The 20,302-nt window shown below is 42.4% G+C and overlaps 1 long non-coding RNA gene and 1 pseudogene across 1 annotated transcript; both read right to left on the bottom strand.

The window, feature by feature from the left end:
- Positions 1 to 5,832: 5,832 nt before the first annotated feature.
- On the bottom strand, positions 5,833 to 14,435 carry LOC110165176 (protein NLRC3-like; annotated as a pseudogene).
- Positions 14,436 to 16,742: 2,307 nt separating this feature from the next.
- Positions 16,743 to 19,269, bottom strand: LOC129408860 (uncharacterized). Its single transcript, XR_008632122.1, has 3 exons — positions 19,156 to 19,269; positions 16,886 to 16,970; positions 16,743 to 16,803 (listed from the first exon to the last, which is right to left on the bottom strand). It is a non-coding gene; the product is annotated as an uncharacterized LOC129408860 (long non-coding RNA).
- Between the last annotated feature and the right edge of the window lie 1,033 nt (positions 19,270 to 20,302).

The following is a 20,302-nucleotide window of genomic DNA, read 5'->3' as shown; positions in this document are numbered from 1 at the left end:
CCAGGAACTAAACCAGGGCCAAACCAGGACTAAACCTGGACCAATCCAGGAACTAAACCAGGATCAATTCAGGGCTAAAACCGGACCAAACCAGGACTAAACCAGGACCAAACCAGGACTAAACCAGGACCAAACCAGGACTAAAGCAAAGGTAAACCATAATTAAGAACCAAACTTACAGGTTTCATCAAAGCGTGTGGCGATGCTGTCCAGGAACTAAACCAGGACTTAACCCGGACTAAACCAGGACCAAACCAGAACGAAATCCAGGATCTAAACCAGGATCATTCCAAGACTAAAACCGGACCAAACCAGGAATTAAACCAGGACCAAACCAGAACCAAACCAGGACAGAAACCAAACAGGAAAAACATTCTCAAGAATCCAACTTATGGGTTTCATCAAAGCGTGTGGCGGTGCTGTCCAGGAACTAAACCAGGACTTAACCCGGACTAAACCAGGACCAAACCAGAACCAAACCAGGACCAGAGCAGGAGAAAACCGGACTAACGGGTCTGACTTACGGGTTCCATCAAAGCGCGTGGCGATGGTGTCCAGGAAGGTGTTCTGCGGCGCTAATAATCCCTTCATCACCGGCATGGTCCCTGCGCGGTGTGGCGGTCCCCATCAACGTGAGCGGCAAAGACGTGCGGCAGAGAGCGGCAGAGAGCGGCGGCACGGAGCGGCACGGAGCGGCAGAGAGCGGCAGGGAGCGGCAGGGAGCGGCAGAGACGTGCGGCACCGCGCGGTAAAGCTCCGTGTCTTTTCTGCGCGCGCTGCTCAGACTCCGCGAGCCCCAGCCCCAGGGCGCGTGACCGTGAGCGAGGCGCGCGCACGGCCGAGTACAGTACCGTGCACGAGCGGGGACGTGCACGCGCTGTGGGAACAATGGGAGGCGTGCGCGTGTCGGGTTTGGCGCGGTCTGGCCCGGTTCAGTCCCGGTTTAGACCTGGTCTGTGGGGGTCTGGGTCAGCGAAAGTCTTGGTTTTTGTTGGTCCTGATCCTGGTTTAGTCCCGGGTCTGCTCCGGTCCTTTATGGTCTATACCAGGTCTAAATCTGGACTAAATTAAGTCGAAAGAAGTCCAAAGACTAGTCCCGGATTTAGACCAAGAATAAAAGTCTTGTTATTTGTTTGTCCTGGTCCTGGTTTAGTCCTGGGTGTTTAGTTTTAGTTTAGTCCTGGTTTAGTTCTGGTTTAGTCCTGGTTTAGTCCTGGTTTTGTCCTGGTTCAGTCCAGTTTTAGTCCTGGTTCAGTCCTGATTCAGTCCAGGTTCAGTCCAGGTTTAGTCCAGGTTTAGTCCTGGTTTAGCCCTGGTTTAGTCCTGGTTTAGCCCTGGTTTAGTCCAGGTTCAGTCCAGGTTCAGTCCTGGTTTAGTCCAGGTTTAGTCCAGGTTTAGTCCTGGTTTAGTCCGGGTTCAGTCCTGGTTTAGTCCTGGTTTAGTCCGGGTTCAGTCCTGGTTTAGACCTGGTTTAGCCCTGGTTTAGTCCTGGTTTAGTCCTGGTTTAGTCCAGGTTTAGACCTGGTTTAGCCCTGGTTTAGTCCTGGTTTAGTCCAGGTTTAGACCTGGTTTAGCCCTGGTTTAGTCCTGGTTTAGTCCAGGTTTAGTCCAGGTTTAGTCCTGGTTTAGCCCTGGTTTAGCCCTGGTTTAGTCCTGGTTTAGTCCAGGTTTAGTCCAGGTTTAGTCCTGGTTTAGCCCTGGTTTAGTCCTGGTTTAGCCCTGGTTTAGTCCTGGTTTAGCCCTGGTTTAGTCCTGGTTTAGTCCTGGTTTAGCCCTGGTTTAGTCCTGGTTTAGTCCTGGTTTAGCCCTGGTTTAGTCCTGGTTTAGTCCAGGTTTAGTCCGGGTTTAGTCCAGGTTTAGTCCTGGTTTAGTCCAGGTTTAGTCCGGGTTTAGTCCTGGTTTAGTCCTGGTTCAGTCCGGGTTTAGTCCTGGTTTAGTCCTGGTTTAGCCCTGGTTTAGTCCTGGTTTAGTCCAGGTTTAGTCCTGGTTTAGTCCTGGTTTAGTCCTGGTTTAGTCCTGGTTTAGCCCTGGTTTAGTCCTGGTTTAGCCCTGGTTTAGTCCTGGTTTAGTCCTGGTTTAGTCCGGGTTTAGTCCGGGTTTAGTCCGGGTTTAGTCCAGGTTTAGTCCGGGTTTAGTCCTGGTTTAGTCCTGGTTTAGTCCTGGTTTAGTCCAGGTTTAGTCCTGGTTTAGTCCTGGTTTAGTCCTGGTTTAGTCCTGGTTTGGTCCTGGTTTAGTCCTGGTTTAGTCCTGGTTTGGTCCTGGTTTAGTCCTGGTTTGGTCCTGGACTTGAGGATCTGTCATCAGTCTGAATTATTATTCGTGGGGAAACAATGAGTCGCTGTCAACAAGAAGCAATGGCGCCGCAAATCTGTCACTCGGAGAAACAACAACAAGAGCTCAGGCACGGGCGCACGGCACGAGGGGCACGAGGGGCACGGGGGGCACGAGGGGCACGAGGGGCACGGGGGGTACGGGGGGCACGGGGGGCACGAGGGGCACTACAGAACCACAGTCTGCCGTGTAACAATAGCGCCCCCTGCAGCATCAGCTCACACATGAGCACCAAACTGGAAAAGAAAGTCTGTCACTTCATATGTCACACTGTGCTGCCCTCTTGTGGCTCAAACAGGTACTGCAGGAAAAACACACTAATCCTTCAATAGAAAACTGACAAAACACGGGAGGAAAAGTCAAAGTAAATAAGTCAAAGTAAATAAAACTATCTAACTAAGATTAAGTAAGTAAAAGTAAGTACATAAAAGTCAGTCAAATTAAGTAAGTAAAAGTGCATAAAAGTAAATAAGTAAAAGTAAGTAAATAAAAGCAAGTAACAGTAGAGTAAAAGTAATTAAAAGTATGTAAGTAAAAGTAAGTAAAACTGACTAAGTAAAAGTTCGTAAAAGTAAGTAAATGTAAGTACATAAAAGTAAGGAGAAGTATGTAAAACTAAGTAAGTAGAAGTTAGTAAAAATAAGTAAGTAAAAGTAAGTAACAGTACGTGAGTAAAAGTAGGTACATAAAAGTAATTAAAAGTAAGTAAGTAAAAAAGTAAAAGTAAGTGAAAATACTTAAGTAGAAGTAAGTAAAAATACGTAAGTAAAAGTAAGTTAAATGATGTAAGTTGAAGTAAAAGTACATAAGTAAGAGTAAGTAACAGTGTGTGAGTAAAAGTAATTAAAAGTATGTAAGTAAGAAAAATTGACTAAGTAAAATTATGTAAAAGTAAAAATTTTGTCAATTAAGTCAAAAGTCAATCTAAGTAAAAGTAAATAGAAGTAATAATTAAGTAAATGTATATAAGTAAAAATAAATAAAAGTAAGTAAAACTAAGTAAGTAAATATAAGTAAATAAAAGTAAATAAGTAAAATTGAGTAAGTAAAATTAAGTAAAAGTACTTAAAAGTGAAAGTTAAAAGTATTTAAATAAAGTATGTAATTAAAAGTAAGTAGAACTAAATCTGTAAAATTGAGTATGTAGAAGTAAGTACGCAAAAGTAAGAAAAAGCAAGTAAAATTGAGTTTGTAAAAGTATGTAAGTAAAAATATGTAAAACTAAGTAAAAGTAAGTAAATGGATGTAAGTAAAAGTAGTTAAATAAAAGTACATAAAAGTAAGTAAATTCAAATATGTAAAATTAAGTAAAAGTATGTAAGTTAAAGTACGTAATTAAAAGTAAGTAAAAGTAATTAAGTAAAAATAAGTAAAAGTACATTAATAAAAGTAAGTAACAGTACGTGAGCAAAAGTAGGTAAGTAAAAGTAAGTAAAAATAAGTACATATAAGTAAGTAAGAAAAATTAATCAACACAAAGCAAGTAAAAGTATGTAAGTAAAAATAAGTAAAAGAATTAAGTAAAAGTAAGTACAAGTAAATAAGTAAAAGAGAGTGAGTAAAATAAATAAAGGTAAGTAAAGTAAAAGTAAGTAAAGGTACATAAAAATAAGTAAAAGTATGTAAGTAAAATAAGTAAAAGTATAAGTAAAAAGGACACAGGTAAAATTACCTAAATAAAAGCATCTAACAGCACACGAGAAAAAGAAGGTACAAACAAGTAAATTAAAAATACGTAAAAGTAAGTTTTTAAGTAAGTAAATAAATAAAAGTAAGTAAAAGTAAGTAATTAAAAATAAGTATGTAGCGGGTGGTACCACAGGGCGTCGCTGCTGGGTCACAGTCAGACAGAGTTTAAGGGGACGTTGGCTGTTTGCCCGGGAGGTGTCAGTGTCCGTGGGCGGCCGGGTGGACCGCTGGACCCACGTGTGCGTTTGGCCGAGGACACTGGTGGGTTTTTAAATGGTTTGTGTGTGAGTGTGAATGAAACTGTATTTTTAAAATGAATTGTTGTGTGTTTGGGCCACGCTGTTTTAAAAAAAAACTGAACGGTGCTACGGGGAAACTGTGTGTGGATTTACGACACAAGTAGAAACATTTTAAACTGTTTTGAAATTTTTAAAGTTTATCCAGTCTGTCCGTTTTTTGTAATTTTGGATTTTTGTGTTTTTACAGTCAGCTATTGTCCCTGCCGTCCTGTAGTTGTTTGTTGTTTTTTTCCGGTCACTTCCCTTTTTCCCGAGCTTGTCCATTTATATTAAATAAACCACCTAAACTGCATCCTGCCAGCAGTGCCAAGTGTTATAGTCGTGGGAATAAAAGTCCAGAGCCGGGGATGCAGTTTAGGTGGTTTAAACTACATTTAAAAACCCACTAGTGTCCTCGGCCAAATGCACATGTGGGTCCAGTGGACCCACATTTCAGGAGCAGAGTTGACGTCAGTGAGAAACACAACTTTAGATGGTTTGCACTGCAGTCTCCAGCCTCACCACTAGAGGCCGCCACAACACTGCAGGTGCATTAGTGTGTTTTAGGCCAATCCTGTTCCTCTTCCCACTGTGAGGAAGTCTAAAGGGACAAAAGCTTTATGTGACAATATGAAATGATTTGAACATTTGTGTTTCTTGCAGCTCCTTCACATCTGATTTAGTTTGTCTCATTTTTGTGTCTGTCCTTTGGAAACACCAGATTTTGGGACTTATTTCATGTTTTGTCAAATCACATTCACTTCAGATTATAATTCACATGTTACGTCCTGTTGTGGAATTTCTCGACTGCAAACATGAAAAAAGAAGTGAAAAGTCGTCTTGAATCAAGGAGTGTGATTTATTGAAGCAATTGTGCACACAATCCCAAAACGACGTGTCCCTGACAGAGAGTCGTCTGTCCCTAAACTGTGACAGAACAATGCAGACAGAGTCTTTCTACCCCACGGGGGCATAAGGCACAGGGATGATACACACACATAAGATAAGACCTAGTCTCATCCGAGAACAGGTCAACACAAGGCTGGATCAACAATCAGGAGAAGAACAAGCTGGGATTGATGGAAACAATAGACTGGTATGAGGAGCACAAGGCCAGAGTGTTGTACATGGGAGAACAGTTAGGATTACAAGCACACATCAAGAAAGTCCATCTAAAAACCAACATGGAACAATCAAGAGGTTGTGAGAATCACATGAGCTTCAGATGAGACAGAGAGAGAGAAGGGTTTTCTCAAATATTTGATGACACTTTATAAAGTTCTGGTCCCGTACACATATAACCCCCACACATATCTCTCACACTAGACATTTATCTTCATCCAGACACTGAAGTGAGCCTCATGTCTGCACCATTTTTCTCTCAAACTCCACAATTAACATCACTTTTTTTCTTCGTTATAGATATATCGAGATATCAGCCCCCGAAACCAGGACTAAACCAGGACTACACCAGGACTAAACCAGGTCTAAACGAGGACTAAAACCAGGTCTAAAGCAGGACTAAGCCAAGTCGAAACTAGGACTAAAATTAACATCACTTTTTTTGTTCAGTGATGTAAAAATATATGAAAAATGTTGGACTATTTTACAGCGAGGAGAGTGAGTCTGTCGGAGCACACAGAGACACTGAGGAGTCAGAATCATAGAGCATAAACCCAGGGATCAGAGTGTGAGTGAATGTGGTGTTGAAGGTGTGGAGGTGGGTCAGTTGGTCAGAGGAGACTGTGTAGAAGGACAGAGAGCCAGCAGGACAGTCCACAAACACTGCTACTCTCCCAGAAGAGGAGCAGGACTGAGGGAGGCGGGTTCGTTTGTTATTATGATTAACATAGAAACCAACTTTAGAACAGTCCAGACTCCAGGACTGATCATTGTATCCAAACCAACTGTCATAACGGTTTCCTTTCCTTCTGATTCTTCTGTAAGACACTGATATAAAAACACTTCCACTCCACTGGACCTCCCAGTAACAGCGACCAGTCAGACCAGTGGAACACAGAATCTGAGTCCCAGTAGTCAAATCTGTCCTGATGATCTGGATACGGCTGCTTCTCTGTCACACATGTCACCTTCTTGTTGTTGTCAGACAGTTTGAGGAGCATTTTCTGTTCGCTGTGTTTGGATCCAGAGTGAGATCACAGAAATCTGATGGAGAGAAAACACAACACAGCAGCAGTTAGTCCCCTGTCCACTCTCAACATGTGACACACACATTTAATTCTACAACAATATGGCCACATTTGTTCATGAAAGATGGATTTAAAGGCTTCACTCATTTAGGATTCATGTCTTTTTTCAGTGTATTTCTTCTTCTTTTCTTTCTTAATCCTTCCACTCTTGTGTTTGTCTCATATTTGTGTGAGTGTAAAAACATTTCCTTTCACAGCCCCACACCAGTCTATTTCAGATTATTCTCAGTGTAAATCTGGACTTCTCTGGAGTTTGTTGCTGCAGTGACAAAGTGCAGCTCCAGTCTCTGACGTCACTCCACACATTCCTACACTCCTCTGTGCTCCAGGACACACACTTTCTCCTTTAAAGAGGGGCATTTACTTCTCTGCTAAGTCACTCCCCCTTCAGAGCACTATCACACACACTCAGCGTGCGTCCCACTAATGAAACTCCTGCACATCACATCAGGTTTGTCCAGTTGCTGTGTACAGTTTTGTGTCATGTTTTTGTACATTTATGGAGAATTGTCGTGTGGGAGCATGGGGGACGTAGGCTTGTGGGCGGAGCCTCGTACTAGTCCAATGAGGTTCATTTTGTTCTTCCAATAATTTATGTTATTAGGTTCTATTTTTCAGACCAAGAGTTTGTTTTCATACATCAGGGGCATCACAGAAAAAGTGCAGAGGGCAAAGAGAAAACACAATATGAACACACCAGTGAAACGAACAGAAAACTCAGACAAAAACTCGTCCACACAAAAGACAAAACAGAACCGGAGCATAAATGTAACGTCATATACGAAACATCCTACAAAATACAGAAACAAGCCCATGGGACGATAAACCGGGACGAGGGGCTTTTTTTCCTCTCACACACCTGGATTCTGTCCTGAGGAAGTGGGACTGCAGGTGGCGCTGTCGTCCTGCCTCCACCGAGAGGAAGACAGAGACAAAACCTGTTTAAATCAACTGAGCGACACGACACAGAAACATCACGAGACTCTGAGGAAGACGCAGGGAGCAGAACAAACTGTCAGGAGGAAAACAAACTCTTGGTCTGAAAAAAGAACCTGATAACATAAAATATAGGAGCCTCGTACTGCTCACCCTAAGGAGGGTTTGTCCAGGAGGGAGTGTTAAAATACTCAAACATGCATGGATGAGATCGAAAACCTTCAGGCAGCTTTTTAATGAGGGAACATTGTTATAATGTTGGAGAAACTTAAAGAATACTTTGTTCTGCATCACATCCCTCTTTAAATATCTCCATATGAGACCACAGTCACTTGTGCTTGTGTCCAGACAGTCCTGTGCTGAGTCCAACAGCTGTGACTGTGTCAGTGGCTCCAGAGCTCCTCCTTTGCTCCAGCAGCAGTAGTTCTGATGGGGTTTGGTGCTCCTCCTTTGCTCCAGCAGCAGTAGTTCTGATGGGGTTTGGTGCTCCTCCTTTGCTCCAGCAGCAGTAGTTCTGATGGGGTTTGGTGCACACAGGGGCTGAGACATGTGGCTCTGTGTTGCAGGAGCTTGTTCACAGCTGCTGTCCTTTTGCCAGTGTTTGTGTGAGATCTGCCGTTGTTCTGGTGATGAGGAGGACTGACAGCAGAGGCACAGCTCAGAGGAGAACAGGGGACTGGATTAAATCCACTGTCTCCAGAAGAAGAATGAAGATCACTGTTGTACATGTTTGAGCTGAAACATGAGTGCAGTTCCACAGCTCCAGACTGGACTCTTCAGGATCTGCTTTAAGAACAACTCTGGATTTAGTCGTGGACACAGCGGTGGAGCTCACAGTCTGAGGCCACAGCCACAGAGGAGAGGAGCCGTGGGGCAGGGGCCCGGGACTAAAAACTAGAGTCAATAATTATAATGGCCTTGTGCATATGAAGTGTTGTTTGTATGAGACAAATAAAATAATAAAATAAACCAGAGTTAAGTGGATTAAGTCAGACTTACATCTCCTGATCGGATTCATCCATCGTTCTCCAGCAGGACTCAGTCTGGAGGAAACACCACATCAGAGTTTGTCACAGAGGAATTTCACTTCATGTGAGATTAAAGAAGACAGATTGTGCTTTTGTCTGCTCTATAGTTGTAATCTATCACACCAGAGGATCATGATGTTATCATTTGGACAAGATAAAGTTTAAGAAGATAGATGGATGAATACTGGATATGTATCTAAAAAACTATTGATAAGAGAAACAAGTTTGGAGCCCTGTGAGGTATTAGGAGGTGATTCCCACCTGTCCCTTTACAGAACAACGGCCTGAATCACAACAAAATACTGTCACCTGTACCATGCTAGTGAGAAAATGACTCTACGACGCTGCAGAATCCTGTGCATATCATCCAAATAAAAGATGAAAATACAATTGGAGAAAAAAGTAAACACAGATCAGCGGCCTGTACAGGTGGAGGAGAAAATACAAGAGAATAAAGATTCTTCAAACATGTCTGAATCACTCCAAATACAACATCGAGTGAGAGAATGAAAACATATACAACATAGTTAAAAACTTTATATTCTAGTCACTTTTACAAACATTGTTCTGCTTTAAAGGTTTGTAGACTCTGACAGTGGTTCACAAACTGTGGTGCGTGGGCCTCCTCTGGTGCTTCTGAAGTTTGTCATTTATGATTTTAAATGTTTATAATTTATGAGTACAAGTGCAGCTTTTTTATATTTTCATTTCATTTTTATTCAGATTATTCATTGTTAAAAAGGAAAAGTCTTTCCTTTAGAACATAGTTTGAAGTTCCTCTCACAGTCAGTGGAGTATGTTTTTGAGTATTACAGCTTGACCAATGAAACTGTGAGAAGCACCCGCTTCACTGTTGCTCTGGTATCAGAACTTTAAGAAGGAAATCTTCACCAAACCTGGTAGTTTGTGCTTCTATGACTGTGGATGCACGACCCTCCCCTGCGTCGCTTCAGTTTGAACTGGACCCTGGAGCTGATTGATAAGATAAGATTGATAGAGACTTGTGTTCTGTAAGCAGCAGCGAGCAGAGACAATCTTTAACTTCTCTTACACAAAGACTCTCCAAAAGAGCTACAAGATCTACAAAGAAACCAACTGACTCAAGTAAATTCAGATAAACTGACCAGAACAAGACACAAATAAAAGACACTGTTTGATCGAACAATCTCAGCTAAAAGACTTTCTCCACAGAAAGAAGAGGAACGAAGTGAACTGTTCATGCTGTGAATATTGTCAATGTTGTTTGAATATTCATCTGTAAATGTCATGAGAAGATCTTTTATTTGTGTAAAACTGTTAATGGTTCATAACACAAATGTGAGAGGAATTTCACTAAACATTCTCCTCACCCCCACTCAACTTTATCCAAGTCACACTCATGGCTTCACCTCATTGGTTTAGTCTTCCACACTCAAACTTAAGAAGGTGTTTACAACAGGAAATACTCTGGTTTATCACTGACCAGATCCCATCAGTTCAAGGAAACAGTTCAACTCGACCTTTGACCAGAGAGAACAGAGAAACAGGAAGACACAGAGCAGCTCCTGATCTTCTCTGCTGGACAAAGAACATTCTAGAGAGAGAACGCACAAGAAGTCTCTGTTCCAAATTTGACATGGTTTTATCCAAATTACTGAAGCTGATCTGACCAAAAGCAAAACTTTCACATTTTTGTAAATTTAAATATTAGCATTTTTGTGGTGAATATAATAATAATAATGTAGCTTGATAATAATATAATAATTTAATAATGTAGCTTTTTGATTTAATTTGTCTTAATCTGTGACCAGAACTGTTCAGACCTCATGGACACTTGGAAGGTTTCTTCTGCTCCTCTTTAAACAGAGGATACAGCGTTCCTTCAGCCTGACGCTGCCTGAGTCTGGAGTTATTGTTTAGATCTCGTGGCCTCCGTCCATCTCAGCTCATCTGATTCTTCAGACCTGATGCCCTGAGGACTTCAGACCTTCAAACCATCGTCGTATGAGCACATATCACAGAATGGCTTAATTGATCAGTTTAGACTCAACACATAACTTAAGAGAACTCTTAAAGTTTTATCTGATCTTCAGTCTTTAGTTTAGAGGAGTCTACACTCACTTGCATATTTCATATGTAAATGCTTCTGTTTAACTTGGTCAATAAATAAACCACAGTTTGCTTTGGTGAATAGTGATAGTGTTTTTTACAGATATGTGTCACTGACAAGACTTTACAAACCTTCAGAACAATTGTTTAATTCATTATTTATTAATTAATTAACTTAGATAATTGATTATATTGGATTGGTAATATTTCTCAACATTTGTTGAGTGGTGCCCAAAAACTCTACTTCTAGTCAAAGTCAAAAACTCACAAAGGCCACGTGAGTCCTGCTTTAACTTAGAACTCTTAATTCCAGTCTGTTACATCAGTTAATAAAACTACATTTGTGTGTTGAATAATTGTGAGAGTGGTCCATACCTGAGAGTGTCCAGTGTGCAGTGGGGGTCCTCCTGTAGAGCACACAGGAGCTTTACTCCTGTGTCTCCTGGATGGTTGTAGCTCAGGTCCAGTTCTCTCAGATGGGAGGGGTTGGACCTCAGAGCTGAGGCCAGAGAAGCACAGCCTTCCTCTGAGACCAGACAACCTGACAGTCTGAGGACACAGATTATTGTAATCAGTCCATTCATTAGAAACATTCAACCCAAATGAGACAAAGAACAAGTCCCATATCTTTGTTACTTTTATCAAATGTTATTTTCCACTGCAAATACCAACAGGTTATGTTATAATAGTGAATAATATGAACCCCTCTGACCTGAGCTGTTCCAGTTTACAGTGAGGACTCTTCAGTCCAACACACAACATCTTCAGCCCTGAGTCCTTCAAGTCGTTGAGACTGAGGTCCAGGACTCTCAGACTAGAGGACTGGGAGCTGAGGACTGAGGACAGAGCTTCACAGCTTCTCTCTGACAGGTTACAGCTGCTCAGTCTGGAGAGAGAAAACATTATTTATGTAGAAGTTGAACCAAACCATCCTGTTAAACAAAGGAGACTCACAGAGCTTTGTTGGAGGCCTTGACCACTGGCAGCAGCCTCAGGAGAACCTCCTCTGAAGCAGAGTATTTCTTCAACTCAAACTGGTCCAGATCTTCTTCTGATGACAGTAAGATGAAGGCCAGAGCTGACCAATGAGCAGGAGACAGTCCACCTTCAGACAGACGTCCTGATCTCAGGTACTGTTGGATCTGCTCCACCAGAGAACGATCATTCAGTTCATTCAGACAGTGGAGCAGGTTGATGCTCCTCTCTGCAGACACATCCTCTTTCAGTTTCTTCTTGATGTACTTAGCTGATTTCTGCTTGGTCTGGGAGCTACTTCCTGTCTGTGTCAGCAGACCTTGTAGAAGGCTCTGATTGGTCGACAGTGAAAGACCCAAGAGGAAGCGGAGGAGCAGGTCCAGGTGTCCATTTGGACTCTGTAAGGCCTGGTCCACAGCTGTCTGGTAAAAAGACACTGATTTACTGGTAAACACATTTTTCCGTGATGATGTTTGTTTCTCTGAGAGCAGGTTGATCCCAGTGTTGATGAAGATCTGATGGACGTGAAGAGCAGCCAGAAACTCCTGCACACTCAGATGGATGAAGCAGTAGACCTTGTCCTGGTACAGGCCTGGCTCCTCTCTAAAGACCTGTGTGAACACTCCGGAGTACACTGAGGCCGCTGCAGCGTCCAGCCCACACTCGCTCAGGTCACTCTCGTAGAAGATCAGGTTTCCTTTCTGCAGCTGCTCAAAGGCCAGTTTTCCCAAAGACTCCACCATCTTCCTGGTCTCTGGACTCCAGTGTGGGTCTGTCTCAGATCCTTCTTCATACTTGATGTTCTTAATTTTGGCCTGAACCACCAGAAAGTGGATGTACATCTGAGTCAGGGTCTTGGGCAGCTCTCCTCTGCTTTTCAACAGATGCTCCAGGACTGCGCAGCGATCCAGCAGAAGATCGGCAGGTGGCACATGATGTGGAGGCTTCTGGACGTCTTGATGTGGGAGATGATTGTGTCGGCCTCATCTCTGAACCTCTTCCTGAAGTACTGCTCCTTCTGTGGGTCGGTGAACCCTCTGACCTCTGTCACCATGGAGACGCACTCAGCAGGGATCTGATTGGCCGCCGCGGGTCGTGTGGTTATCCAGAGGCGAGCGGAGGGAAGCAGGCTCCCCCTGATGAGGTTCACCAGCAGCACGTGCACTGAGGCGGACTCTGTGGGGTCGGTCAGGGCCTCGGTTTTGGTGAAGTCCAGAGGAGGTCTGCACTCGTCCAGACCGTCAAAGATGAAGAGCACCTGGAGGTCTTCAAAGCTGCAGAGTTCTGCTTGTGTTTGACTAAAGAAGTGACCAACAAGTGTCACCAAGCTGAATCTTCTCTTCTTCAGCACATTGAGTGCTCTGAAAGTGAACGGGAACAGCAGCTGTATGTCCTGGTTGGCTTCACCTTTAGCCCAGTCCAGACTGAACTTCTGAGTGAGCACTGTTTTTCCCGATGCCAGCCACTCCCTTTGTTAGCACTGTTCTGATGGCTCCATGTGTGTGAGCTGGGCCTTTAAACATGTCTTCACATGTGATGGCTGTCTCTCTGCTGGCCTGGTGTCCTGGAGGCTGTTTCCATGTGTCTGACCTCATGTTCCTGGTTGACCTCTGAAGACCCTCCCTCTGTGATGTAGAGCTCTGTGTAGATCTCATTCAGAAGGGTGGAGTTTCCTGCTTTAGCGATGCCCTCAAACACACACTCAAACTTCTGCTGCAGGTCAGACTTCAGTTTACGCCGACAAACTCCAGAATCACTCCCTGAATGAAGACAACAGATACAGACCTGAGTCTCAGAGAAGATAAAATGACTGTGAGCACCTTGTTAAATGTGTTAAATGGTCCTACAGCTCCACAGACGCTCAGCCAGCTCCTTCTGCTTTCATTCCTCCTCAGGAAGTTCAGTGTGATCTTTAGAACAGCCTCACTGCAGCTCCTCTGCTCTTCATCCTCATCCTCCACAGGATCTAAACCTTCTGGATCATCTGTACTCAGAACCTTGTGGAGCTTCTTCAGCTCCTTCTGGACAAAAGTGAAGATGTCCTCCTCCAGAAGCTGAACAGACACATTATAAACAACACAAATGCAGTCAGTGTCAGATCTGTGTGACACAAGCTTCATTCATCTGAACATTTCCAAACTTTAGTGAATGACAGACCTTAAATATGGAGTCCAGCTGTGTCTGATGGTGCTGACCACTGGAGACCTCTGGACCCGGCTGCTCCCCTCTGTGACAGAGACACATGAAACACTTAGGTTCATTTAAACACTTTTATTCAACACTTGAGGAAACTCATGGCTCTGTGGCAAAATGATGTGTCTCTCCCATAGAGCGGTCACTCCTGAGGGACTCACAGGTGGGGGACACTTCAGAAGACTCTGGTCTGTGCTGGAGTCTGGTGGATTTTATTAACAGGAAAATACATTTGGACTTTAAATTTAAATGATAAATCAGAGCACTGTTTTGGACAAACTTTACATTTTTAATTATAGTGACAGAATTTGTGAAACACTAAATAACCCGTGTACCAGATATAATTCCCCATATACTTATAATATCATGCACCATAATACACAGCGCTCACTCACAGCTCTCTCCTGAAGTTCACTGGACTTCTCATAGACCAGTCACTCCTGAGGGACTCACAGCTGGGACCAGGTTCAGACGGAGGATGTTTCTGGTGGATCCTGAGACACAGAAGAAAACACACTTCAGTCACAGTAAAACACATGGGACTGTTCTGACTCAGGTCAGATACTTCAGGAGGTTCTACAAAGTGTTCATGAGGCCTTCACCACAGACGCTTCAGTACGGCACATTCAACAACAAACACATCCACTTTATATATTTTGAAACTTTTAATTATGGAACAAAGAACAGACTTATGTGTCTTATCCTGATTTTAACCCTTACATACTTTTCATTTCTGAAGCCTTCATAGTATGGTTCGGGTCAAATTTGACCCTGAACAAGAATTCCTTCATAGTAAGTGTCTAAACCAAATTTTGAGCTACAGATCTATTTAAAATGACTAAATAGACTGTCCCACATTAATAAATAAGTGTAATATATAAATATAATGTTTCTGAGAGAAAGAAGAGCATATTTTTGTAAGTTTTACAACACTCGTTTTTGGAGAAAAACATCTACTATCACAAGTATCATAGTCCTGTTTTACAAAACACCTAAAAACATAAAAGCCATTCTGATTTTTATATATATTATTGCATTTGAAAATTACATGAATATTCCGGAACTGTTGGAATTCATAATATATCCATGTTTATCCACTGCGGCCCTTATGCTTATTTCAAACTAGTCAGTGCATTCAAAGGAGTGGTAGGAAACTTTGCATGTGTGGACTGTGTTTCTGTGTTTCCCACATTTGCAGCAGGTTGTATCTGTTTTGCAGTTCTTCTTTGCAGGGCTAAAGTTGTATCTTCTTGTCTTCTGTGCCCTTGTGTTGGTTTCTGGTGTGATTTCTTTATCAGTGTCAGGTTCAGATCACTGCACTGGCCTCACCAATGCTGCTGAAGCTGCTGTGTGGGATAGCTGGTGTCTCCTTTGTATATAGGGAGCCACAAGGGCCTTTCCAAGCTCCTCCAGAAAAGAACCTCCTCCAGGTCGTGTTCAGCTCACTCCATAGACAAAGCGGGCCAGAAAAGCAGGCCAGCGGGAGGTTCTGCTCTTGCAGCTGTGCTTGTTACTTTGTCAAGGTTTTCCACTCCTCCTTTGTTGGCATTGTAGTCAAGGATGATGATGACTGATGATGACTGATGATTGATAATGATGACTGATGATGATAATGATGACTGATGATTGATGACGACTGATGACGATGACTGATGATGATAATGACTGATGATGATGATGATGATGATGATGATGATGACTGATGATGATGATGATGATGACTGATGATGATGATGATGACGATGACTGATGATGATGATGATGATGATGACTGATGATGATGATGACTGATGATGATGATGATGATGATGATGATGATGACTGATGATGATGACTGATGATGATGATGACGACGATGATGATGATGATGATGACTGATGATGATGATGATGATGACTGATGATGATGATGACGATGATGATGATGATGACTGATGATGATGATGATGATGACTGATGATGATGATGACTGATGATGATGATGATGATGATGATGATGATGATGATGACTGATGATGACTGATGATGATGATGACTGATGATGACTGATGATGATGATGATGATGATGATGATGATGATGATGATGATGATGATGACGATGACTGATGATGATGACTGATGATGATGACTGATGATGATGATGACTGATGATGATGATGACGATGATGACTGATGATGATGATGACTGATGATGATGATGATGATGATGACTGATGATGATGATGATGGAGCTCACCTCTGCAGTCATATGTAATGTGCTCATAAGGATGACATTCTTGTTCTTCTTTTACATGTATGAGACAACTGTGGTGTCCTGAGTGAACTTACTCAAACTTAGAAGAAAAGATCTCTCCCCCACTTGATTGAATTGTGTTGCTTATGTGCACCATAAACAGGATGATCAGTCCTTTCAGTTTTTTGAGATTCTCCTTTCCCCCTTCAAAAACCAACAGGCGTCTGTCTCTGTGAATTTGGGGCATGGGGGAATCTCAAAACAGTGACTTCTTGAACTCTGTCACCACTGTGCCATAAAAATATGCACACAAACATGGTCTGTGCAGTTTCACAGTTTGAAGTTTCTCTAAAACTTCCATTTTGCTTCACCTGCACTGATAGAGCTAAAATCCATCTTAATAGATACGGGTCAAAATTGACCCGAAACAGCCTCAGTGTCTCAAAATTTGTAGCACCTGTACAAAAGTATAACATTTTAAAATATTTTCATTTTTGTGTATTTTGGCAAAATTTAGGAAAAGTCATCACATTTCAGGATAAAAGAATGATGCTTAGGGTATTTTTTCTACTGTTGAATGTCAAAACGGGTAAAATTTGACCTGAACAGTATGTAAAGGTTAATGTGATTCTCTGTGAACTGTGGACCACTCCTGGACATGTTTTTAGTTTCATTAAAACCACGTCACCCACATTATATCAAAATGTTTGTTCACATAAAGTCGTGACGTTATAAGGTGTTGTGAGTCTGACTTACTGTGGATCATGTTTCTTTTAAATGTAATCCCATGTTCCATAGAGTCGTCACTCTTGAATGAGTGGGCGCTGGTCCCAGGAGCAGGTCTGTGGACACAGATGGAGCAGTGGCTTTAGTCTGAGCTCTGACATGGAGAACAGTGGTGGAGCGTTAGAGATGGTCCCTTACCTCTGAGCTTTGGGGGGGTGAGTGGTTTTAGAGGGAGGGGCTCCGTCCTCTCTGTGTTTTCTCTGATCCATGCTCTGTTCATTTGCTTCAAAAGGAAAAACACACAAAACATTCATCCCAAACAACACGAATGTTTAAACATGTCAGAAATGTTTCTCTCCTGAACACACAGTTAGGGTGCTTTCACACTGATAGTATTTGGTGCACACCCAACAGTCCATTCAAACCAAAAGCTCTTAGCTTGGTTTGTTTTCGTTGGTGTGAAAGCGTCAATCAGACTCGGACCCGGACTAAAACAAGTGGACCGAGACATCAAAAAAGAGGTGGTCCTGGTTCGCTTGAATCCGCACCAAATGCCAAACTCTGGTGTGGTTCCTCTGGAGTGAACGCGAACTCGGGTCCAAACCATAGACAGCAGGTCCAAATAAATTATTTGAAATTCAACATGGGAGGACACACGTCTCCTCTGCCTGAAACGACGCGCTTTACGACTCGAGTGCAGTAACAGATTGTTCTCCAGATGCAGCCGCAATTCATTTTTGAAATATGTGGCCAACAATGGCAAATACAGAGAATGTGATACACGATGATCAGAGCAAGAACCAAGGTGTGAACATGTGGCTCCAGAGTGAGTCAATATTATGAATGTGTACCTCTGTTCAGGACCTGCACACACAGAGAGGTCCAGTGTTCCCCGTGTTAATGTAGCAACAGCATTTGTTATTTTAGGCTATTCATTAACAAAATTAATTTATGGCAATAGGCAATAGCCAATTCAGTTGATTCAACTTTAAAAATGTCCTGCTTTTAGCCTCGTGTGAGAAATACAGTCGGACTAGATCCAAACCAGAGTCCTGATCCAGCAGGAGCAGCTCCGGTTCTGTCCAGGCTCAGAGGAGCTGGAGCGGAGAGTGGTGTCAGGAGCCTGAGAAGAACTTTTCCCGGGACAAACCAAGAGCACGATGGACAGACGCTCAGAAAAACATAGAACCAACCAAACCAACCACACTGGACTCACGCTTCTGTCCAGATGCTGCACTGCCTCAGACCCAGCCACGGTTCTGGACCTGTAGTCCACAGAACATTCTCCCTTTTCCCACACGGAACCAGCGCACAGACAATGGAACGTACCTGTTTGGACCCAGTCCACTGTGCACTGGTCTTGCTCACCCCCATCTGGAACCAGCACATGGAGGACGGAGTCTCTGGACCATCTGACCAACGCGCTCGGAGGACGACACCAGACCAAGGACCAGACCTCAGCCCCGTCCTGAGGGGCTGAGCTATGGTGAGTGCTCCTCTTTATCACTGTTGCTGCTGCTGCATCTCAGAGCTTCTGCTCTGGGCTGATGTGGTGAGTTTGTACAAAGTTCTACATGTTCCTGTTTTATGAGTTCATGGTGATAGTTTGAGATGAGGACGGCTCGTGGTCTTAACAGGGAACATCAGTATTGATAATTGGAGGTATTGCTGTTTTCCCGGGAAACAGAGACACATCAGTTGAATTTTATTGAAGTTTATTTCCTGGTGCGGACCAAATAATCGAGCCAGTGGTGTGAAAACACCCTTGCATGTTTATGTCAAACCTGTTTGGAAACGGACTCTTGTTTGGTTCGGATCAGAGTTTGCTCGTCTTTATTCACACCTGAAATAAAGTCTGGACTTTCAGAGAAATTAAACTCTTCTTTTTCAGGCCTCGTTTACATGTACACGGGTATTTTTTTAAAACAAGGGCATTTCCCTTTGTTTGTTTCCATCTTTTACACACAAACGGCAAATTTGCCTTTGAAAACAAATCTTTCTAAAAACTCAGGCGAAAGTGGAGATTGTGTAAAACTCTGGTTTGGCGTTTATGTGTAAAGTGATAAACAGAGTTTTAGGAGCTGATGCCAGAAGTGCGACCAGTTTCCCTTTTGTTCTGGTGATGGAGGGAGGGATGAACTAAGTGACTTTGCTGAGGCACTAACTAAGTAGTGTAATAGATTACATTTTGAACAAGTAACTAGTAATGAGTAACTAAAGAGTTTTTCAAAGTCACTTCCCCAACACTGAACAACACACAACGTCACAATGAAGTGTTGACATGATGAAATAAACAGAATGATGTTTGAACGACTAAAAGGAGCTCTTGGTTTCTTCATTAAGACTCAGACAATAAACTAGAGCAGGAGACAAAGACTTTTACAAGTTACTGCAAACCTGAAGGAAAATACTGCTTTTATAACAAACACAAACAATACAAATGCACTTTAGAAAGAATAAAGTCATACCTTGTTTGAAACAGCTGAAAGAGGCAGAGGGAACGCGTCTTTAACACCAGGGAGTGTTGGGATTTTGATCAACAGGAAGAATCCAGTCTGACGACTTCTGTGAGTTTGTGACGTTGATACGAGGGAGAGTCAGGGAGGGAACAAAAAAAAACCAAGATGTAAAATGATAAAATAAAGAAGTCATTTAATGAACAGGAATGTGACAGATAAATAAACAAAAGGATCTAAAATATGTCCACGATTAACCACAGAAAACAGAATAACAGGATTAAACATGTAACGAGTTTTGTGTCTGAAAAAACGAGTCACGTAGGTTTATAAAAAAAAAAAAACTAAAACTAAAACACAATAAAGTCAAACAAACCTACAAACAGAATTAAATGACGACTAAAAAGACACAAACCAGGACTAAACTAAACTAAACTAAACTAAACTAAACTAGTGTCTCACACCCAAAGTTGTGTAACACTAAATGAGACACACCCAAAATGTGAGAGTGTGACAAAGTCCAGCAGCCCTGAACAGCTGCAGAGCATCAGCTTCAACAGGGGGAGGCGGCTTCAGGTGAGGCGGGATTGGCCAGGTGTAGAGGAGCCCGACCAATCAGGGACCAGAATACAGGAACCGACCAGAGAGTCATCCACCAATGAGAAGCAGAGGATTCACACTCCAGTGTGTGTGTGTGTGTGTGTGTGTGTGTGTGTGTGTGTGTGTGTGTGTGTGTGTGTGTGTGTGTGTGTGTGTGTGTGTACATTTTTGAACAGGACTGAAAAGTAAAAGTATTTTTGATTGTAGTTCTTGAGCTGCTGAAAAGTCTGAGGGTTTATTTTAACACGTTCAAACTTTGAGCAACACAAATATACAAATAAAAAGAGCTGCAAAAAACAAGTGAACAAAACTCAGCACAAATCTGTATCAGAATCAACACATTTGAAGCTTTATTACATCTCAAAGTCTGTGTCAAATACTTGTACTTTTTACTCTTTAAGTACTTTTTAATACAGGTACTTTAATACTTTTACTGAAGTAGATTTTTCATGTGATACTTTTACTTTTACTTGAGTATTTGTTGCTCCAGTATCTGTACTTTTACTTAAGTAACAAAAGCGAGTTCTTTTGAGGACAGGTGAGGGCAGGTGAGGACAGG

This window comes from Boleophthalmus pectinirostris, unplaced genomic scaffold (genome assembly GCF_026225935.1).
Source record: "Boleophthalmus pectinirostris isolate CB_2022bp ecotype Guang Dong unplaced genomic scaffold, ASM2622593v1 HiC_scaffold_1749, whole genome shotgun sequence".
Classification (NCBI taxonomy): domain Eukaryota; kingdom Metazoa; phylum Chordata; class Actinopteri; order Gobiiformes; family Gobiidae; genus Boleophthalmus; species Boleophthalmus pectinirostris.
The sequence above is the reverse complement of the archived record's forward strand: the minus strand, read 5'-3'. Positions and strand labels throughout refer to the sequence as shown.